This window comes from Equus quagga, chromosome 17 (assembly GCF_021613505.1).
Source record: "Equus quagga isolate Etosha38 chromosome 17, UCLA_HA_Equagga_1.0, whole genome shotgun sequence".
NCBI lineage: Eukaryota > Metazoa > Chordata > Mammalia > Perissodactyla > Equidae > Equus > Equus quagga.
This window is the reverse complement of record NC_060283.1, coordinates 38,921,760-38,944,958: the sequence shown is the minus strand read 5'-3', so window position 1 is coordinate 38,944,958 and position 23,199 is coordinate 38,921,760. Positions and strand designations below refer to the sequence as shown.

Sequence of the window (23,199 nt, the reverse complement as noted above, 5' to 3'; positions counted from 1 at the left end):
AGGCTTTTGAGGGGCTGGCCCCGTGGCCGAGTGGTTAAGTTCGCGCGCTCCGCTGCAGGCGGCCCAGTGTTTCGTTGGTTCGAATCCTGGGCGCGGACATGGCACTGCTCATCAGACCACGCTGAGGCAGCGTCCCACATGCCACAACTAGAAGGACCCACAATGAAGAATATACAACTATGTACGGGGGGCTTTGGGGAGAAAAAGGAAAAAATAAAAAAATCTTTAAAAAAAAAAAAAGGCTTTTGAAAAATAAATGAGGTATTGATACATGTTATAACTTGGATGAGCCTTGAAAATGTGCTGAGTGAAGGAAGCCAGACTCAGAAGGCCACATATTTTGTGCTACTGTTTATGCGAGGTGCCACAATAGGTAAATCTGCAGAGAGAAACTAGATGAGTGGTTGTGAGGGGCTGTGGGGGAAGGAGGAGTGCTAATGGGTACCGGATTTTTTTGGGGAGGTGACAAAATATTCTAAAATTAGGTAGCGGTGATGGTTGCACAAGCTTGTGAATATGCTAAAACCACTGAACTGTGTACTTTAAAAGAGTGAACTGTATGGGAATTAAATCTCAATGAAAGATCTGGAGAAAATAGTGCGGCACTGTGCTTTTGGTACTGCAGGCATTGCTATGGAGCTTTGTCGGCCTGATCTGAGAACGAGCCCTGATTTATGTACTGTTTGTATGGGAAGCTGTGTTCAGAGTGCGATAATTGAGGTCCAGATGTTGAGCGCGTCCTGTGTTGGGGAAGCCTCGGAGCTCCTTTCCGGTCGGGAGGCATGGAAGATTGCTTCCCAGCCCTGAGGGCGAGGCTCCGATTCCTTCACGTTTATTTTAGACTCTGTTAGTGCTCTCAAAGCTGCCTTTTCATCTAAGGATGTGCGGAAAGGACAAGAGAAAGATTAATACTGAGTTTCCCCAGGAACATTCCAATCTACGGGGGCTCGTCCCTGAGCACTCGTGAGGGCATCCGGAATATGGGGATCAATGGGAAGTGTTTGGGGCCGGTTGGCCGGTGCCCACTTCTCCCAGGCAGGCTTCCATAGAGGGTCAGTAGGTTCTGGGCCCTGGGCTGTAGGGAATACAAATATTTTCTTTGCTTCACATTCATGCTTTTTGATCTTTCCTATTTCTAGCTCCCTGCAGTATCTGCCGTCTGAACTCTGAACTTGTCACTTATCGTTCGGCGAACTGCAGGAATCTGTGTGCAGCTCTCTCTTCAGTCAGCTGTGCCCTCCTGGAAGGCAGGCCCAGCCTTGGACCGTGGTGCAGTCAGGGCCTGGTGCACGTGCTGAGGGAGCGAGTGCAGATGCGATGAATGTATTTGCCCAGAACCGAATTTCCTGGAATGTCTCATTTGGTTTTCCAGCTATTCCAGTAGTAATTTCCAAATTCCACAACTTCTACTAAAATTGCATGCCTGATACAAACAGTCAGTCAGTGAAAGCTACTATTATCATGAATCAACCAGCGGGTAGGAACCTTTTGTAGCTGTAGAAGTGTGAGTAAATGTGCTCCACATTAGAAAAGACTCCATTTTTATTCCTCCCTAAAATGGCCAAAGAATTATACCATAACGAAATAAGGACGTGAGGGACAAGGGATTTCCAGGGGAAGGGGAGGAAATATTTGGGGGCGAGGAGAGATTTTTACACAGGCTTGATGGAAGAAATGGTACAAATGAGAATTATGTAACTGGAGATGGGTCTGCTTGCCTTCCTGTTCTTTAAGAATGAAGTGTGGCTGGGATGAAGCTAAAGACTTAGGTTGCCGAGGCCAGCTTGGTGGTGCAGGGGTTAAGTGCTCATGTTCCGCTTCAGAGGCCCAGGGTTCGCCAGTTTGGATCCCGGGTGCGGACATGGCACCGCTCATCAGGCCGTGCTGTGGCAGGTGTCCCACATATAAAGTAAAGGAAGATGGGCACAGATGTTAGCTCAGGGCCAGTCTTCCTCAGCAAAAAGAGGAGGGTTGGCGGCAGATGTTAGCTCAGGGCTAATCTTCCTCAAGAAAAAGAAAGAAAGACGTAGATTGCCTTTAGGTTCTTGATGGGCGGAACAGCAGCAGTGGGAGCTTTCGGAAGATGGGAGTAGAGCAGTGTCCTCTGCATGGTCACCTTCCAGCAGGGTCATCCCTTACAAGGCCAAAAAACAGCAGCGTGAAGAGAAAAAGGCAGTTTGTCAGCTTCATGTCCTAGACTCTGTAATAATGTGAAATTGTATGTTTTTGATGATGAAACATGTTAGTATTAGTCTGTGAGAGCTAAAAGGCTTTTGTATATTCTGCCACATTGCCCTTAGAACTCACATCAATGGGACTTCAAGAAGTGCTTTTTTCTATTCTTTTACAAATACCATGTGTTAAACTATTAGAGTATGTTTGCCACTTTGGTAGTGTGAAAATGGTAATTTGTTTTAATTTGTTTCTTTGATTGTCAAAGTGAGGTCGAACATCTCTCACAGTTCAGCGGCCGTTTGTTTTCCTCCCCTAATGAGTTGATTTTCATGTGCTTTCTGATGGTCAGCTCTGTAGTTTTAGAGTTCAACCCATCCCCCCATCCCGTTTCTCTATCTGTCTGGATTTGCCCTCATTGCCTATAGTAATTTTAGTAGTCTTTTTTTTTAACACTAGATTTCACACAGTAATAGTGGGCAAAAGTTGTCAGGTAAAAATGCTTCTCTTGCTTTATATTTCTTTTCTTCCCATTGTCTAACATTTTTAATTGATTTTCAGCCTCATGATCACAAAATTTACAGATTTGTGCTGAAGGGTCTATTTTTACTACCGTAACTCTTCAGAGGAGTTGTCAAAGCAGCGTTTCTGCTTTGCTGGAACTTCATATATTTTAAATAAATTTTTAAATTGAGACATAACTTCCAAACCGAAAAGTGCACAAATGTGAGGGCAGAGCTTGATGTGTGGCCAGCATGCAGGTCAAGCGACAGGACGTATCCAGGCCCCGAGAAGCCCCTCTCCTGACGTCCGCCCATCCTTGCCCTCCCTCTCCAAGTGTGACCACCCTCCTGACCTCTGACCCTGCATTAGTTTGGCTCTTTTAGATATTTGGTGTCAATGGACTCATCTCTCCTTTGGTGTCTCCTGATCTGTGTATTTCCTAATTTCATGTTTTTGGGGAATTTTTCCAGTTGTTTTGTTGTTATTGATTTCCAGCTTACTTCTTCCTGTGCCCAGAGAACATACTCTGTGACTTCAGTCCTTCAAAGTTGTTGAGACTTTCATTATGACCCGGTAAACGGTCACTCTTCATAAATGTTCCACCTGCATTGGAACAGAATTTAAATGCAGTCGTTCTTGTCTGCTGTCGATTAGGACAAAAGTTCAATCATTTTTCTCAAATCTTTTAAAACCTTCAGATTTGTTTTTCTGCCTGTCCTATTAGGTGTTGAGTGAGATTGTTACTTATTTTCTCTGTTTCACGTTTTATATTTTTTCATACTTTTCTTCGTTTCTTAAATGGGTGAATTATTTTGTTTTCCCTTCTCTTTTAACTTGTTTCATATGTATTAGTGGAAATTTTATATGTTACAAAATGCATCCTTGACTTATTAAATTCTGTTACAAATTACTATTTTTCATGCTTCCCAGACAATGCAAGGATCTTAGGGCATTTAAACTCTCTATACTTTTCATTGCTATTGAAATTATAGTTAATTTGTGGTATTTAGAAAAAACTCTCTATCCTCACCTGCCGCCTCTCTGCTGATTTGTTGTATATTTTAATTTTACATATATAGTCCTGCGTCGCTTAATGACAAGGATACGTTCTGGCAGTTATTTTCAGGTATGCCTGCTAATTTTGGTTGACAGACACTGTCTAAAAGATTAAGATAATTTTGGGATGATGTCTTCCCATAGGATTTACTTGTGCTTCTGGCAAGAAGGCAAGTTAGCAGATCATCGTAGCTCCAGTGTGTGATAGGGCTCCTCCGAAGGTGGGTTTTGCTTTCTCCGATTGGCTCTTTTCCCTTCCTCTGCTCCTGTGGAATACTCCCTCAGGAGTCTCAGCTGTAAGTTTGAGGGGTTTATTCTCTGTTGGGCTCTGAATTCTGGTATTTTCCCCACCAGTCCTATGGTGTTGCCAAAAGCTCTGTTCAGCTTCCCGGCCTTTTTGGCTTCCACTTATGAATCAGCAATTGTCATTACTTTAATATTTTCTGTATCTTGTCACTCTGTGACATTGTTAAGTATCTGACATCAAGATCACTCATTATAAAATGTGAGAAATGTTGGATACCATGTACTTGAAAGATAGTGTATTTACCATGGGGAATAAAATTTGGTCTTTATCTATCACAACTTACAAACTTTGTTGCTCGGGTCTTCTTATGATCGTATTTTTTATCTGCTTTCTCTTCCACACACTGATAATGAGGAATTAATCTCTTTCAGGACAATTATACTTGTCGTTTTATTCCTGTATTTCTAACAGTTCTCAGCTTCCCTATTTTTGAAGCTCTTTGAAGCACGTAAATGTTAATGCCCTGGTGACTGAGTGATCATTTGTTAATAAAGTCACATCTCTTTTACACTGAATAGTCTCCATCATGAACGGTACTCTGGCATTAATATTGCCACGCTTTCTTTCCTTTGTTCAGAACTTAATCGATAGGTTTGCTTCCACTTTTATCTTTAGTTTTTCCTTGTTATTTTACATTTAATTCTTGTAAGCAGTGTATTGTTAGAATTTGTCTTATTTCGGTCTGGAACATTTTGCTTGTAATAGTGAACTTTAGACATTTTCTGCTTGTTGGGAGTTTCGCACGTCTCCTGTGCTTTGTGCCTGACTCTATTCTGCTTTCTTGATTTAATGCTTCCTTGGTACCTGTCTTCTGTTTTGCATTTTTGTGAGTGGTGTATGCACTGTTAACCTTTATATTTGATAATGATTTGAATGGAAATTTCCTTTTTATTTTTTTACTTGTTTACAGTTCACAAATTTTCTTCTGCTGTATCTGCTTATAGCCAGCCCAAATGGCGATGTCCTTTTTTCTTTTTTCTTCTGCTTTTTCTCCCCAAATCCCCCAAGTACATAGTTGTATATTTTAGTTGTGGGTCATTCTAGTTGTGGGATGCAATGTCCTTTTTTTGGTCAAGCTTTGTACCAGACAGTGTTTAGCCACATAGAACACGCTCCTCCATGCTTTGTGTCACCAGCTCTTCAGTTGTTCATATCAAACTAAGGAAAATGAGACAGGACCACAGAACAAGGAAGAAAAAGGATGTAAAGTGTTCTGCTGGCCACAAAGGAATCAAAATATGGTATTTTTCATTAGCCCCAACAACATACTGTTTTCCGTGTTGGTGCTCAGGGGAGGCACCCGTCTTTGAAGACAGCTGTACATTTCTGCTTGAAATCTGGTGGGATTCTCCTTGTCTTGTGTGATACTGGTTTTTGCTACCAGTTTGTCTGGCAGATAGTGAACCCCCTGTCTTCCAGGGTCTGGTTTTGGTTTTCCAACTTTAACAAAGTCCTTTCTCTTCTGTATAATACTGGTTCGTGTGCTTTGTCTTGTTCTTTGGGGACTTTGCGTATTTCTCCTCTCACTGATTCGGCATGTGTCTGTTGAGGGCCCGCCCGGGCCGAGCGCTGTGCTCGGTGCTGATGTTTCAATGGTGAGCAGAAATGCGGAGGACTCTTCGTGGTCAGCTGTATTCTGGCGGGGACTCGGTGAAGCACACAGGGGTGTAATTACAGGCTGAGACAGGCATCAGGGGAAGAGGCTGCATGGGGCATCCGGTAGGGAGGACCCCCCCACTGGTCTGGGGGAGGGGTTGGGAAGACTGGCCCTGAGGAAGTGATGTTTTAAGTGAGACGTGAAGAGTGGTGGTAAATCACCTGACAAGAGTGTGCGTGTGGGTTTGTGCCTGTGTGTCTTGTGCCTGTAGGCACTTTGGAGTGGGGCAGGTCAAGGGGCCAGCATGTGCAAGGGCCTTGTGATGGGGGACGCAGTCCAGACTTTGTGAAGAGGTGAGAGAAGGGCTGTGTGGCCGGCTGAGGCCAGAGGGAGAGAGAGACCATAGGAGGCCATGGGAAGGGCTTGGGACTAGTCCTTCAACCTATAATGCAATTGACTAGTTCACTGTGGGGAAATAACCAGCCTTGCAGTATTGGAACATTCCACTCTGGCCGCAGTGTAGGGGGTGAACTAGGGGAGGAAGCGGGAGGGCGTGTAGAAAGTCAGAGGAAACCACTGCCCTCACTGAGAGAGGGCAGCTTCTGGTTCAGAGTAGAGTGGGGTGGAGGGTGGGCAGCCCGGGGTGTGGGGGCTGGGGTGTTGAGGGTCTGCCGTCGAGTGGCAGGCTGGTTAAATGTCCAGCAGGGACTGGGGGCTGTGGGGCTGGGGATTCTTGATCTTCCATGTCTGCCGTGGTCTTCTGCATTATTTTGATCTGCTGGTTTTCTCTCATTCAATTTATTACAGTTTTAATTTTGTTTCTTATTGCATTTCATTGTGACTTTTACCCTTATTCCAGCGTAGCTTTCATGCTCTTTCTACTTTGTTTTTTATCCCAGGCTTGTTCTTGTTTGATAGAATATTTTTAAAATGTTTTCTTTTTAGCACGGTCACATCCCCCTCCTTGCTCTGATCATCTTCGAGCTTTCTTTAGTGATTTTTGTTGTTGTCTTCGAGTCCTGCCTGGGCTTCTTTTGTAGTCTTCCCGCAGCAGCCTAGGGCCGTAGAGCGCCAGGAATTGTAGGGCTGTTAGAGTTTAGTGCTTTTATTTACTTATTTCTCCACGTTAGTATTTCCATCATTTTTAACCTTTGTCCTATTTTAATCAAGATTTGATGAAATGTCATCACCTCCTTTAATGTTATTTGAAGTTTCAAAATGTAGCAGAAACAAGTAAAAGTGGTGGGGCACTGCACAGCTCTGTTCCCACCCTGCCCCCCCGTCCCCCATCCCTCTTTCATCATCACAGCTCTGAGTCTGTTCGGCTTTGTTAGGTTTGTTACAATGCTGTAGTATATGCTGCAGGGATATGCAAGGACTTTTGTCTGTTCTGTCCCCTGCTTTACCCCAGTGCCAGCACACAGTAGGTGCTCATGACTCTGCTGAAGAGTGACTTGGTCACCGCTAGGTCCAGGATGATTTGGGCCTGCTCCTCTCATTGATTCCGCTCAGCAGAGCATGCCCCGTGGACCAGACCCGTGTGTCACTGAAAGAGCAGAGCTCCCTCCACAGCACACAGGCCACGGGCGTGGCAGGTGGTGAGCAGTCCCAGGAACAGCCGTGGGCCGTGAGGGAAGTAGCTCAGGGCTGCAGCAGGGGTGGGGGTCAGGGAAGCCTTCCTGAGGCTGAGAGTGAGCCGTGGCTATCAAAGCCAAGTGTCCGGGTAGAGGGAGCAGAGCGAGTGAGGGTGGAGAGGTGGGCTGAGGTCAGAGGTGAAGTGCTTTCCAGGCCGCGGGGAGTTGGGACTTGTTTGCCATATGTATTGGGTTTTTGTGGTGAGTCCGGCTGCTGCTGGAGACTAGATCTGAGGGAAGAGGTGGCCAGAATGCGTGGGAGGAGGTCGGACAGGTGGCCTCTGCTGCGGCCATGCAAGAGGAGTGGAAGCCTAGATAGGGCCAGTGCTGACCTTTGTTCATGTGACTTGGGAGTTAAATAAGGGTTTTGAAGAGCGGTGGGTGTAGAGCAGTCACTGAAGGTGCTTCTCAGCAGGCAGCTCTGCGCAGGTAGCACGGTCGCCTGGCACAGGGCGGGACGCAGGCGGCTCCGTACTTTGTCCTGCACCAGGAGCAGATTGCTGGCCCCTTCCCTTCTTAGAAGTGTCCCCTCAGAGACTGACTTCATGGTGGCTGCTGTCAGAGGCTCTGTCCCTTGTGAGGGAGGCAGAATTAGAGCTGAGTTCAACTTACTGAAGATTTTCTAAACTAAGTGGACAGAGGGACTCGTCCTCTGAGGTGGACAGTGGGAAGCAGGCCGAGGGCCGACTGCAGCAGCTGTGGGCTGGGCCCTGGCCGTGTCCCTCGGCAGCAGGGAGCCGGGAGCACACCGGACTTGCGAGGCATTCACGCCCACGTTGTCTGGAGAGGACCCTGGCTCTCGGTGGAAGCTTCACTCCCCGGAGCCCTTCACCCCGGTCACGGATGTCCCCTGGCCGCCCTCTGTCTCACTGGCACCCACTCGTGGCACTCGGGGTCCTTGCCTGAGGCCTCCGCCTCGGACTCCTCCAGTTGTGGTGCTGGTGTTGGGTGGCACAGCAGCCCTGGGACGAGCAGCCGGCTCTGGTTTTGCCAAGGCACACATCTGAGTCCCCAGGCTGGTGGCTGGGTGCTCACGACCCCCTCCCTCAGTGGGGCTGTGGGTCCCCCACATGGTCAGAGCTGGCTGAGCTGCCAGAGGGCAGGGACAGAGGCTGCTCCCGGCAGAGAGCAGAGAGCCAGCGCTGCGGTGGGAAAGGAGCCTGCGGAAGGACGGTGCTCTGTGAGGTGTCCCACGTGTTTGTAGACTCATGCTGTAGCATGTTCGAGTACCTTTGTTTCTTTGATGGGGACGTGATGTGCTTTGTGGTGTTTCCAAATTTTGGATTTCCCAGAGGGATCAGGGACTCTGTCTCTGAATGTCCACGATCTGTAGTTCCTCAGTTGGGTATAAGGTCCTAGACAGCAGGACTAGGTCATATTCCTTTTTTATCTCAGAAAGTACCCCCCGCAGGACCTTGCACAGTAGCGTGCTCAGAGGCAAGGACTGGGGAACCAGGCTGTGAATCCCGGCTCAGCCTCTCACTGCTGAGTGACCTGGGGCCAGTCCCATATGGCTCTGAGCCTCAGTTTGCTCCCTTGAGAAAGGGAGTAATAGCAGTGCCTGCTTGTGGGGCTGTGATGAGGGTTCTAGGCGTTCGTAAACTGTAGGCCCGATCTCAGTGTTTGCTGTGAACGTTGTGATTCTAGAGTCTCACTGGGTATGTAGTCAGTGAGTGCATTGAAAGCGGTAAGCCAGATTGATTTATGGTGTCATTTGGTACTTAATTAGGAATTTTTCTTTGAGTTTGGTATACTTTTACTTCTTCAGTGTTGTGTACTTCTTCTGTTTACTGAATAATAACTTCTAATTAAACAGAACCGCTGTGATCACTCCATTGCACCAGCCTAACGTGGTCTGACTCTTGACTCTCCCCCCTTGAGTCATGGCAGCAGCTGCCGTTGAGTTGGACCTTGAAGAGGAAAGACAAGTTTTACTGGAATAGATCTGAAATATAAAACCATTAAAAAGAGTTATATTCTGCCCATTTTTACAAGCAGCGTCAATCACTGAGTGCCTCCTCATTTCTTACCTGAGACAGTCAGGGCATCTGGCCCTTCGGGGCTCTCCCAGCCTCTCACCCTGACACAGGCCTGCTCCAGCCGGGCCTGCTCCTGCTGGGGAACCAATGCCCTGTGCACTGGTCACTCTGGTCTCTGTGGGGCCCCCCAACCTGGAGGCCCTCTCCCCAAGTTCTCCTGTAGACCCTGTCCATTCCTCAAGGGTGGGGCGGAAACTCCCTCTTCCCTGAGATCTTTCTGTTCACACCGTGGTCAGAAGGGAATGCGCCGCTGCCTCCTGCTCCCTCCGGGCAGTGGTTCCCAGACTCGGCTGTGCCCTAGCACCCTTTGGAACTTAAAAAAGAAAAAAAGAGGTTCTTGGCACCATTCCCCAAGATTCTGATGCTGATTTACAAATGGGTGAGTTTTCGAAGCTTTCCATGATTTTGAGGTGCACCCGCTTTTGGGACCCACACTCGTGGGATGCTGCATGAGCACAGGCTCCTTAGTAATCTGTGCACTCGGTCACACTTTCTTCCATTGTGCCCTGAGGCCAGGGGCTCTCTTTCTCAGCTGGCTGTCTTCAGTGCAAGACACACCGGCCGCGTGTGCGAGTGAGTGGGAGCGAGGAAGTGGGTTCTGTTCTTCCTTTCTGTTCTGAGAGGAGGTTGAGTCGTTTCTTCTTTATGAAGCCCCATGGAACAGTCATTGTTGTGGTTGGTTCTGTGGGCCGCCCCATTTTGTTCCTGCTACCCGCTGGCAGATGCCTTGAGTGCACAGGACCCAGGAGCTTCCCCGGACTGTGTGTTTCTGGGTGCTGGTGAGCAGCGATGGGGAGGGGAGCTGGCGTCTTCGATCCGTGTGTGCGTCTCCAGCAAGTTTGACAGCTTGAAAACTTCTTGTTGACCCCTGGGGACTATAGGAATAATTTGACAACAAGTAAGGCTTTACCTGGCAACCTAATTCCTGAAATCAAACAGAAATCAATTGGAAAAGATGCTATTTTACAAGGACTGATTTTTCCTTCTTTCAACAATCCTGTGTTGTGACAAACTCCCTACTGGGTGCCTGAGGGTGGACAGAGGTGGGTGACCGCATTCCCTGCTCAGGGACTTCTCACAGCCTGTTAGACGTGAACAGAAATGATTACACTGCCCTGTGACAGGTGTAATAGAAGGGGTGTGAAATACAGAGTGGTGGGAAGGAAGCACCTCACCTGGCCGGGGTAGCAGAGCTTCTCCTGGGCGTGTGAGCGGGCGTGGGGGACGGGCCCTCGCAGAGAGGATGGCGTGGGAAGAGCGCAGGCACGTCAGACGCGTTCAGGGACTAGCATCCAGGAGCACTGTCTGTGCGACACACCGGCCGTGTGCGGGACAGCTTCCTAACTTGTCTCTTAAAGTGTTTAAATCGTAGTAAGGATTCTAAAGGAAATTTAAAATCAGAAAAAAAAAGGATTCCACAGTAGCTTGGCAGCTGTTTTTTTTCCACGCTCCCTTCAGACTTTTTCATGGGCAAACATTAAATTGTATGTAGGTTATACACTCATCCGTCTAGCTATAATTTTGTATTTTGGCTTTGTTTCATCATAGATGTTTCCACGTTGTGAGTCTCTGTCGTGGTCACTCATAGTTGCAGATATTTCATTGTGTGATGTGTCACAGTTGATGAGTTAAACTTTACCTATGCGCTCCTGCAGGACTAAGGACTTAGATGTTCTCACTTTTTCCTGTTGAAGATGTTGCTGGAACAAGCATCTGAGACCACAGGAAGGACTTTGGGGAAGGTGAGGGTGGTCTCCCGAGAGCAGCTCCCATGTGGAGTCCCCATGCCCAGGAGAGGGTGTGGGTTTCCCTGGGGGGGTGGCCTTTGCTCGCTCTCGGTCCTTTTGCACCTGTGTCGTCTGCCCTCGAGGTGGAGAAGATAAAACTTGTTCTGCTCTGTGGGATTCGGGTTTGCTTCTGGTTTACAGCTTCATTTTTGGGCACGGGGACTTCTGTATTTCAGCTTCTGCTTACTTCACGTTGTTTTAGATGGATCGTAATTGGAACTTTAATGTGTCCTAAACTCCCGGAATCTCTGGTGAGCATGTCACGTACCTGTAACAAAGGAATGGAGGAGACCCGGCTGGGTTTGATGATGAGGAAGGGGACAGGGTCCAGGGACCCTGGCTCACGTAAGCAGCTGAGCTGGTGGAGGAAGAAACGTGACTGGAGAGTTGGGTGGGACATGTGCTGTTGGGGCAGCTGGGCCTGGAGAAGGGCGGCAGAGAGTGGAGACCACGCTGGGGTGAGAGGCGAGGGGGTAGTCGGAGGGAACGGAGGAGCTTGGGCAGGGAACAGAGAGCGAGAACTGAAGGCTTGTTGGCATCATATGAAAACAGAATGAGGGGAAGGACAGGCCCTGGGTTTTTTTTTTAATTTCAGGAAAATGGATTGGCCAAATAATTGGGATTGAAAATAGGGTTTTCAGTATAGACTGAACGAGAATTAAGTTTTGGATATTTGTGTTTAGAGGGCTGCTTCTACATAATGCTGTATACAATACTGCATACATGAAATGGAGTTTATATTTAATTCTTAGCATTGAATGTTTAGAAAATCATAAAGATGTGTATATTAGAAATAGGTTTGGATGCTCTGTTAGTTTCCTGGGGCTGCCACGACAGATCACCATGAAAACCACAGGAATTTATTCTCTCCTACTTCTGGAGGCCCGAAATCTGAAATCAAGGTGACGGCAGGCTGCACTCCCTCCCACGGTCCTGGGGGAGATTCGTTTCTCGCCTCTTCCAGCTTCTCGTGGCTCCAGGTGTTCCTTGGCTTGTGGCTGCGTCACTCCAGTCTCTGCTCCTGTCTCCATGTGGCTTCTTTTCTTTACCCCGTGTCTTCTCTTCCTTCTCTTAGAAGGACACTTGTCATTGATTTAGATAAACCCAGGTAGTTTAGGATGATTTCATCTCAAGACCCTTAATTACATTTGCAAAGACCTTTTTCCCAAATAAGCTCATATTCACAGGTTCTGGGGATTAGAATGTGGACTTATCTTTTTGGAGACCATCATTCGACTCACTACATCTGTATAAGAAAAAAATGCCTAAATAAGAATGGTATGAACATGTAAAGTTTTATTCTTCATACAGAAGAAGGCAGTCTTTGTTCAGTATGGCCGTACCGCAGGGTTGTCTGGATCCTTCCAGAATTTGGTTCTTCTAGTCCAAGATGGTTGCCAGAGTGCCAGTCGCCTCCATATCTCCTTTTGGGAGATGCAAGAGAGGGAGGTGAGAAGTAAGTGTGTTGCCTGGCAGGGGTTTTTCACTTAGGTTCATGGACACCTCCCATCCTTCCCAGGGGTCTGTGGATATGACTATATTTTATTAAAATTGGTTTCCATTGCAATCCTAGGTATTTCCTTTTCTGCATTTAGAGTTATTCTGAGAAGGAATCCCTAGGCTTCAACAGACTGCCAAAAGGGGTCCATGGCATAAAGAAGATGTGCTATGTTTCGGTATTAATTGACTGAGAATTGCCTTCTCATGTAGGTTATACATGCTTAGAGGGCTGCTTCTGCAAAATCCCATATTGAAATCTCGCATGACTTCCCTAAAGTCTGACATGGCACTTCTGCTTAGTCATGTGGCCACACCATACAGCTGTCGGGATGGGGATCTTGCAGGCTTCACTCCTAGCATCATCCCAATGATTGCCCTGAAATGACTATGTCAGGATAGGCAGGCCATGCATAGAGAAGAGTGATTTTTCATCTGTCTTTGTAACTTCCTTTTCCCCAAGTGACATTGCTGAAATATTTTGTATCCAGAAGTCTCATAAGGTATATTACAAAGCTGGTCTTCTTTGTTAGCTGTGTGACTCAGGGCAAGATACTTCATCTTTCTAAGACTCAGTTTTCTCATCTGAAAAATGGGGTGATACTTGAGTCCATCTCATAGGTTGTTGGGTTGGCAGAAAAGTGCCCTCTAAATGTTTGCTAGGTTGTGTCTCCACCACCACACATCACCACTAGTAGGAAACTAACAGAGTTCAACTTGCTCACGCTTAGCAGTTAAATTTATAGGAATTCCAAAGGATTTCAGATGAGGTCAATTTTATAGACAGTGTTAAAAAAAAAGCATCTGCAGCTGAAGAGTAGGTATCAGGAAGGAGTTATCATCCTTCAGAGTTACCAGGCAATAACACTAACTACCTTATTAAACAAGGGTAGCTTACGTTTTTAATTACATTTGGTTTTCCTTTACGTTTTATTCTTCCTGTTTTTATTAGCTATAGCCTGATAACTCTAAATAAAAAGGAAGCTATGTAATGGATTAAAGTAATATTTTTAGTTGTTTTAAATCTCATCTGTTTGGCATCCGTGTTTGTTGAATGAATTTGGAAGTTCCTTAGTAGGCCTGCATAGGGTGCAACTGTGGGCCTGAGTCTCTCAGCTCTTTCCAGCAGATGTCAGCATGTGGGGTGGTTGGGGCTGCTCCTTTGGTGAGGAACCGTGACCTTTATCCAGATTTCCACATCAGTTTTCCTTCTCAGCTTGTTTGGAGCTCCGATATTTCCTGGGCAAAACCCCTACGCCAGTCAGTTTGGCTCGGAGAGAGGAAAAGCTATATATATAATTGGCAGATTTCCTTGCATGGAAAAAACTTCCCAACTTCTGTGACCGCCGGCCTGGATCTGTGATGGGGAGAGTCGTCCTCATGGGTTGGGCTGTCCCGTAAGCTAGAAGCCCTGCCAGACGGGAAGCCCCACGTTAGGCCGGCAGCTCTTGCCGTCTGGGCTCACGGCCATGAGCGAGCCCACCCTGGTTCCTGCTCGAGTGCAGGGTTCCAGGAGATTCTGACCTCACATCCTGGCTGTGCCAGCTGTCAGCTGTGGGATCTCGAGCAGCTTCTTAACACCTATAGCTTCATCTTCCCGGGGCCAAGCAGGGGCAGTACTCGCTGGCACGTGGTGGGGGGCAGGCACCTGGCCCATAGTAGGCGCTTAGTGCACTCAGTGCTGTGGGTGTTGAGACACGCCCTAGACAGTGCGGCGCGACTGGAGAGCAGCGGCAGAAGGAAGTGAATCCAGTGCATTCCATGCTGTGTAGTCCACACCGTGTTCTCAGTTTCAAGAAGCAGGAAGAAGCTGGCGTTGAGCCAAGCTGTTGGCCGTCTGTTTGCTAAGTGTGGGGTTTTGCTGAAGGCAGCACCTGCCTCTGTGGCACAGATGGCGCGGGGAGCCAGGTCCTCCCTGTGAGGGCTTGGGATTCGCCTCTTGCACTTGTTCCAAGCAGGCAGAGGGGGAGGACACTGTGGACTCTGGCAGCCTGCTGGTGAGTGGTGGGCCGACGGTCGTGTCTGTTAAGTAGACGCATTTAGACCTGGGTAGGGAGAGGACGCTGTTACTCGTCTGGGCCGTGTGTGCTTAGAGTGGGGGCTGTATTTGTGAAATCTGAGCCATTTCCCAAAAGACTATTGGGGGTGTGTGTGTGTATGTAGATATATGTATGCGTTAACACTTCTAATTGTCTTTACAAATGACAGAGGAAATAAAAAACAAAAAAAACCGACAGTTGAGAGACTGTAGTTTGACTGTAGTACTTTTGTGAAGAATTCTTTGAGAAAAGGAACAGTAGAGAAGCTACATGGATTTGATTGAATTTTTTCTTAGGCTATTTAGGAAATTAATAATTTTAGTCATTCTTCTCCCAGAATTCTTTGGTAAATGTTGCAGGGATATGATTGAGCCAAGTCCTGTCTGTCTGGCTCTTTTCCTTCAAAGTTAGGAAAATGGTGTCCTCCCCTAGAATATCATGTTCAAAAATACCCTACTTTCCTGTCCCAGAATCACCTGATATTTCAGGGTGTGGAGAGTGGGGGGATCTTTTTATTTCCTTGGAACAACTTGTTATCATGTTAAGATAATTGCCTGCTCGGTGGCTGGGAGGCTGTGCTGTTTATTGGCCCAATAATCCCTCCCCGTCCGCAGCGAAGCACCTGGTTTGAAATGTAAACTCTAAAATGAAACATGTGACCCCCTCCGCCTTTCTTTTCTTTTAGACAGAGGAGGACTGTAGGAGCGGTTGTACTCGTTCTGTACAGGATGTTTAACTAAACCTCAAAACCTCAGCCTCGTGTCAGGCACTCAGATAAGGCCGGGAGCGCCCCCTGCTTGGAGCCACCCCCAGGCCACACCCAGGCTCACCTCTGTCCCCAGGGGACTTGCATTAGAAAAGCTGGTTAGTTTGTGGGCGCCATCTTCTCTGTTGCCTAGTTGTTCACTGGCTGCAAAGGTCTAAAGATGGTGGATCAGAGTAATCAGACATTTGGGAAATAGCTAGGTTGGCCCCCGCCCCATCCTTGGACCGGCTGAAGGGACACACCTTGAGGCAGGAGCCTTGGCGTATGTCCTGCCCTGGCACGGAAAACAGGATGGCTTCCTTGTCTGGAAGACAAGGGCCCCGGCATAGCTGATCCTTGACGCTGTTGCCAGCTCTCGCTCTGTCTTCTGAAGAGTGAACTTTATGGTTGCCTTATGCAGGAAATCTAATCATACCAAGGAATTGATTGGGTGTTTGTTGTTCCCAAAGCCGTAAGTGCTGGTTTGCCCAGGGCACTGCCAGTTCACACACCCAGTCATAGATGAGTTAACACCCGTTGATTACTTTTAGCACCCACTTTGACTTGCAGAAGTTTCCCAGCTTGGATGATAAACTATATAGTGACTGTAGTCATTCAGAGGAAGGTTCACCCTGTCCTTTAAAGAATATTCCAGGGGCCGGCTCCGTGGTCGAGTGGTTAAGTTTGCACGCTCCGCTGCAGCGCCCCAGGGTTCGGATCCTGGGCGCGGACATGGCACTGCTCATCAGGCCATGTGGAGGTGGCGTCCCACATCCCACAACTAGAATGATGTGCAACTAAGATATGCAACTGTGTACAGGGGGGGTGTGGGGAGATAAAAGCAGAAGAAAAAAAAAAAAAGATTGGCAACAGTTGTTAGCCCAGGTGCCAATCTTTAAAAAAAAAGAATAATCCAGTGCACTAAACTACGTTAACATTAAAAATATTTTTGTAACTTAGTTGAGGCATAATTTCTGTACAATGAACTGCACTATTTAAAGTGTACACCTTGATGAGTTTTCATACCGCCCTGCCCCCCAAGCTGACACCGTCACTTCACCACAGTCAGGATAATGAACATCTCCATCCCCCAGAAAGTTTCCTTGCGGTCCATCCTCTCTCTGCACCCCTCCCCAGGCAAACATGGATCTGTTTTCTGTCTTTCTAGGTTAGTTTGAATTTTTAAGAATTCTATATAATTGAATAATGGTAGTATGTCCTTTTTTAAAATGTCTGGCTTATTTGGCTCAGCATAATGTTTTTGAAATTTTCCACGTTGGCTGTATCAGTAATTTGTTCCTTTTCCACAATTTGTTGATCCATTTACCTGTTGGTGGGCATTTGAGCAGTTTCCACTTTTGCGCTGTTGGAGATAAAGCTGCCATGGACATTCATCTGCAGGTCTTGCGTGGACACATGTTTTCATTTCCCTCTGGTCAATACCTCGTAGAAATCTACCTAGTAGATTTCTGGGTCATGTGGTAGATATATGTTTAGCTTTTTAAGGAGTTTTACTTTTTAACTGCTCAGCTGCCTTCCAAGGTGCTTGGCATTTTACATTCCCACCAGCAGTGCATGAGAGTTCCAGTTGCTCCACATCCTCACCAGCACTTGATGTGGTCAGTCTTCTTATTTGACATGTTAGGACATGTAAAATAAAACATGTAGATACGCAGCGGTATCTCACAGTGGTTTTAATTTCCATTTCCCTCATGACAAATGATGTCAGCGTCTTTTCACGTGCATATTGGCCATTTGTGTGTCTTCTTTTGTGAAGTGTGTGGTAGAATGATTTGTCTACCAGGTTTAGTAGACTTGTTTGTCTTATTATTGTGTTGTAGGAGTTCTTTATATCGTCTGGATATAAGTCCTTTGTGTGATTTATATGTTGCAAATGTTTCTCCCAATCTGTGGCTTGTCTTTTTTAATGGCGTCTTTAGAAGAGCAGAGTGTTTCTTTTTGGTGACATTGAATTTATCCATTTTTTCCTTTATAGTTCATGCTTCTTGTGTTCTATCCAAGAAATCTTTTTCTACCTCAGCATTGCAGAGATTTTCTTCTAGAAGTTTTTGTAGTTTTGGGTTTTATGATTGACGTAGAGTTAATTTTTGCACGTAATGTGAGGTAAGAGTTGATGTTCATTTTTTTCCATGTGGATGTTCAGTTGTTCCAACAGCATTTGTTGTAGAGACTCTTTCCTTTCCCTGTTGAATTACCTTGACGCCTTTGTCACAAGTCAGTGACTGTATATTTGTGAGTGTATCTCCAGACTTTCTATCCTCTTCCACTGATCTGTCTGTGTACCCTTCCCTTAACACCGCTCTCTCGATTACTGTAGCTTTACAGTAAGTGTTGGAACTTACTCTCTAACTTTGCTCTTCTTTCTTACACTTGCTTTGGTTATTCTAAGTTTTTTGCATGTTCATGTGAATTTTAAAATTGACTTGTCAATTTCTACAAAAAAGACCTGCTGGAATCTTGACTGAGATTACATTAAATGTATAAATCAATTTTGGGGGAATTGATATGTCAATAACATTGAGTTTTCCCATGAACATGATGCATCTCTGTGTTTATTTAGGTCTTCTTTAATTTCTCTCAGCAAAGTTTTGCCGTTTTCAGTGTGGATATCTTTAATGTCTTTTATTAGATTCATTCCTATGTCGTTTATGGTTTTGTTTCTATTAAATAAATGAAGTTAAAAAGTTATTTTCCAGGGGCTGGCCCCGTGGCCGAGTGGTTAAGTTCGCGCGCTCCGCTGCAGGCGGCCCAGTGTTTCGTTAGTTCGAATCCTGGGCACGGACATGGCACTGCTCGTCAGACCACGCTGAGGCAGCGTCCCACGTGCCACAACTAGAAGAACCCACAACGAAGAATACACAACTATGTACTGGGGTCTTTGGGGAGAAAAAGGAAAAAATAAAATCTTTAAAAAAAAAAAAAAAAGTTATTTTCCAGTTGTTTGCTGCAAATGTGTATAAGACTACAATGGATTTTGTGACCTTGGAAAATAACTGATTAGTTTTGTTTTGTAGATTCTCCAGAAATTTTTATATAAATGGTCGTGTCGTCTGCAAATAGGGGCATTTACTTCTTTCTGACCTTAATGCATATTTTTCTTTTTCTTGCCTCATCGCAAAAGCTAGGACTTGCAGTACAATGTTGGATAGAGTGGTGAAAGCAGAAATCCTTTCATTTCTTCCAGTCTTAGGAAGCAGTTGAGCTTTCCACTGCTGAGTGTGGTGTTAGGCTTTTCTAGGTGCCCTTGATCAGTTTGAGTCTGAGAATCTTTATTATGAATGGGTGTTGAATTTTGGCAGATACTTTTCTGCATCTGTTGAAGTGATCACACGGGTTTTCTCTTTTGTTAAAAAGGCAAATTAAATTCCTTGAATTTCTTTTTTTTTTTTAAAGATTTTATTTTATTTTTTCCCTTTCTCCCCAAAGCCCCCCCGTACATAGTTGTATAGTCTTCGTTGTGGGTCCTTCTAGTTGTGGCATGTGGGACGCTGCCTCAGCGTGGTTTGATGAGCAGTGCCATGTCCGTGCCCAGGATTTGAACCAATGAAACACTGGGCCGCCTGCAGCGGAGTGCGTGAACTTAACCACTTGGTCACTGGGCCAGCCCCTTGAATTTCAAACATTAAACCAACCTTGCATTCTTGGGACAAGCCCTATTTCCTTGTGATGTATTATCCTTTTATTTGTTTTTAGATTCAATGTGCTGTTATTTGTAAGGATTTTTGCATCTATATCCATGAAAGATATTGATCTGTAATTTTCTTCCTTTCCCTCTGTCTTTGTCTGGTTTTGGTACTTAGGTTAAGCTGGCTTCAGAGAACATATAAAGTAGCATCATGAAATAAGGAGGGTCCTTGTTCTGCTCTCCATTTACTGATAAAGTTTGCTGCTATTTCTTTCTTAAATTTTTGCTAGAATTTACCAGTGAAACTGTTTGGGTGTAGAGTTTTCTTTTGGGGAAGGTTTTGGTAGTATCTTTTGAAATTTTTAATAATAAAAATTTTAATGGCTATAGGCTGTTCAGATATTTTGTTTCTTATGTCCACACCAGCATGTTATGTGCCCTGTTTTCTTTTCCTTCCGATTTCTGTTTGTTGGAAGGAGAGGTATAAATTTCATAACAGCAGGGGCGTCCTGGGGCTTGTTGCCCCTCTCCTTCCCAGTGCCGCAGAGCCGCGCTTGGCACAAAGTGGGCGTTCTATAAATATTTGTTGGGTTAATGGGTTTGTTGTTGCTGTGTCTGTATCCCTTGGCATCTCTGGGAAGCCTTTCTGTCTCCTCTGGCCACATGGGACTGTGTCATAGCCATGCCATGATAAAGGGAGGTGGCTCCTGAGTCAGGCCAGCTGGCCTCGGCTGACCCGCATGCCGTGCCCTCCCACTGTGGCTGTTCAAATACCTGGTGACGTGTCCACAGCCCTGGAAGACAGACCCTCTGAGTCAGGGCTTGCCAAGGGAAGAAAATATTTTCAACCTTTTTCTGTTTTGGTTTTTTAAAAATGTTAAGTTCTGTGGTTGAAATTACTTCTTTTCATTTTTGAAATATGCTTGAAATACCAGAGGAGTACAGGGAGCTGTGTCAGAGGGAAGGAGTAAACTGTCTAAAGTTAGGAAGAAGGTTGTAGATGAGGAGGGATTATCCTGAAAGGTGGCTGACCTTATGTGTGGCTTACCTGCCTGACTGGGAATGTGGTCTGAGATGCCCTTTCCTGGGTTGCTTACATGACAGATCCTGGACCGAGTATATGAGTCAGTCTGGGAGTTTGAGGGCACAGGGCGATTTGGACTGGGCATCTCTGAGAGGACGTGACTGCTGTGGCTGCATATTCCAGGTTCCTGGCATCTAGGGGGGGTCTAGTGCCCACTTCCCCCTTAGCACCTTAGGGGCTGGGCTTATGCACCTGCAGCAGCTGCAGAGGTTGGGCGTGGAGCCAGGGCTCCCTCGTCAGAGCTGGGAGCGGAGAACAGCGGCTGTGCTCCCCATGGTCCTGTCTCCTTCCTGAGTCCAGATTTGAAAGACACAGTGTCTCTTGCTAACTAGAGTGCCAAGTCCACATGCTGGCACTCAGAGCTCCCCCAGACCATGAGGGTCATCGGGCGGACACGCCATCCCTTGAGGAGGGAGCTCCACGGACCACAATGTGCCTTGGATGTGATGAGTTGGCCGTTAGTCTTCTGGCCCCGGCTCTGCCTCCTACCTGCAGTATGGCCCTGGGGGAGTCACCTGTCTTCTCTGGGCATCCTCTCCCAATGTGTGAAACAGGGTTAGAACAGATAGTTGTCCAGGCACGGGCACGTGCGTAAGTCTGTGACCCCACCTCCCAGTTGAAGCTGAGCAGGACTGTGTGACAGCTGTGAGCTTGGAGAGGAAGGGCTCAGACCCGGCCGTCCGGTCTTGCCGCCTCCTGCTCCGGCTTTGCTTCACAGCCATCAACGTTGAAACCTCCACGCTGGGATGTGTGTTTGTTTTTTCATGTGATAGTAGCATTGTGGGGGAGGGGAGTTGACGGCCCCTTTGATCTTGCTGTCATTGCCCGGGAGGGGTGGGTCCCTCTCACTGCCAGGCTCCCCTCCTGAGGGAGTTGGTCCCGGCTGAGAGGACCCACACCTTGCATTCTGCTTCTGCTGGCCTCGTTCTTTGCTGGGAGCAAAACTTGAGAGCATCCTCACACATGTGGCAGTGTGACCTCAGCGTGGGGCATGGGCGTTTTCCCAGGTGGTTTAGCTCCCAGACTGCATCCTGATCAGACTGAAGAACGCGGGCGGACATCCTCAGTCACAGGCTAAGCCACATTGAGCTATTCCCTGTGAAATCTGGGTTGGATGTGTTAGGAGAGTTGTGCTGAAGTATATGTCGTTGTGATCCTTTTCACTTTGGAAAGGTTCTTCATCATAAACTGTTCAGTAAGAGTTCTCATCCATGGTTTCAGAGGCGACCCTGCGTGTGAATGGGAAGCGTTCAAGTCCGTGAGTACTTACTGACCGTGTCCTATGTGCTGGCCACTGAGGGCTTCCTCTGGGAAGAGAACAGAGCTCCCTCCCTTGTGGAGCCAGAGGCAGAGAGAAGGGACAAGGTGCAAATTCCACTTTTTGTGCAGCAAATTGCATTTCAGCCCCACATCACATGCTCTGTGTGCTCTTCCTGAGATGTACGCGGCCAGGGACTGCTGTCAGAGGTCAGCAGCAGACTTCTGTGGAAGGCAGGGCTGTAGGGTCTCAGCCAGAGACAATACGGAAACGAGCAGGCGTGGCTGCGTTCCAGGAAAGCTTTATTAAAGAGCAGGTGGCAGGCCGTCATTCGCCCAGCCCCGACGACGTCCTCAGATTTGATTTGCAGAGTCGTTATTTCCACCTTCCTGTTACTGTATTAAATCAGGCTCCATCAGCGTCACTGCCCATTTGAATTGGGAGTTTTCAGTTCTTACCTAACGAAGTAAATCAAGTTCTTTACCTGGAGGATAAAGAAGACTCGATTTCTGTGCCTTGGTTTTCTTCTCTGTGTGATGATGAGGATGGCGCCTCAATTAAGATTAGGTTTGGGATGTTTAACAAAAACCTCGGTCACAGTGCCTTAAATAAAGTGGAGGTGTGTTTCCTCTCCCTCAGAAGACCAGGGCCAGCAGGGTGGGGCCGGCCTGGAGCCCACGGTCGGCAGAGACCCTGGCTTCCCCTCTGTGGCCCCTCCTCGGGGTCCAGCTGCTGCGGGGCGCAGGGAGGGGGGGCCGGGGCTGCTTCCTCTTAGGGAGCTTTCCTGGAGCCCAGGGCTGCCCTGAGCTGCGGGGTGCTGGGAACGTGCTCTGCTCGCCGGCCGCGCTCCAGGCGTCGGAACAGCAGGGGCAGTTTGAAGGAAGAAGTGGACAGTGCTAGTTGTGTGGACAGCTAGGAGGTTTTTGGCCCAGATCTTGATGTTTTAGGAAAAAAAGATAGATATATTTTAAAACACTTTTTACTGTAGAAAATTTGGAAAATACAGAAAACCAGAGGAAAAGAAAAAAATCCCTCAATCCCGCCGCCTGAGATGTCAGCTTCCAGTTTCCCAGGCTGCGTGTCCTGCCCTTTAAATCCTTCTTTGTGTTGCTTTTGTTCCTATGCAGTAATGTCATGTAAACCTATCTTTTGATAAATTCTTTGTGAACCTTGTTTTCCCCTGTTTGGCTTTTTCTGTTTTCTGGCTGTGTAGCTGCTGCCTGGTAACCTGTCCACCCTTAACTTCCCCGCTGCAGCTGTGCGGCCTGCACACAGCCGTCAGGGCAGCTCCTCGGCGAAGCTGGTCCCCAGGGCGGGTACCGGGTGGTCAGCAGATGCATTGTGCTGACCTCGGGCCACTTGGCTCGGGGAAGTCTTCCTGCCTCATCAGCTTGACCTTCAGGGATCAGCAAAGTGCATGGCGGACCTTGGGCTGCAGAGTTGCTTGTGGATCCCCTCCCCTCCCCTTCCCACTGTAGTGTTACTGTAAATGCACTTGGGTTTACACAGATTTACTATCAAATAGTCCCAGAGAAAAACAGATAAATTAGGACAGCAGGCTTGGGGCCAGGTTTAAGATGGCCAAAGCCTTCCCATTCCGCAGCCTCATCCGCATGTCCCTTCAAGACCCACGGCCAGGGTACTTTCGTTTGGATTTCATTGTCACTGGGATAGTAATAATCCTAGGTGTCTGAGCTAATGACTTGGAGCTAATTGTTCCCTCTGTGCGGTAGCCAGGAGGGAGAGGCAATTACAGTCCTTTCTGCTGCCATTGTTTCTCTCAAAAAGTGCAGAACCCAGCAGCTGAGCCGAGATCACCAGCTGCAGGTCTGGC

The 23,199-nt window shown here is 47.1% G+C and overlaps 1 protein-coding gene across 3 annotated transcripts in view; it reads left to right on the top strand.

Annotated features, from left to right (window-relative positions):
* Nucleotides 1–23,199, top strand: part of DGKD (diacylglycerol kinase delta) — a 75,671-nt gene that overhangs the window by 4,913 nt on the left and 47,559 nt on the right. Inside the window, exon 1 of one of the 3 annotated variants that reach the window (XM_046643823.1) lies at nucleotides 14,360–14,590. The exons of the other annotated variants lie outside the window; for them this stretch is intronic. The gene's annotated coding sequence lies outside the window, so the exon portion shown is untranslated. Of the gene's footprint in view, nucleotides 1–14,359; nucleotides 14,591–23,199 lie in introns of those variants that run through there. 3 annotated transcript variants of the gene reach the window in all.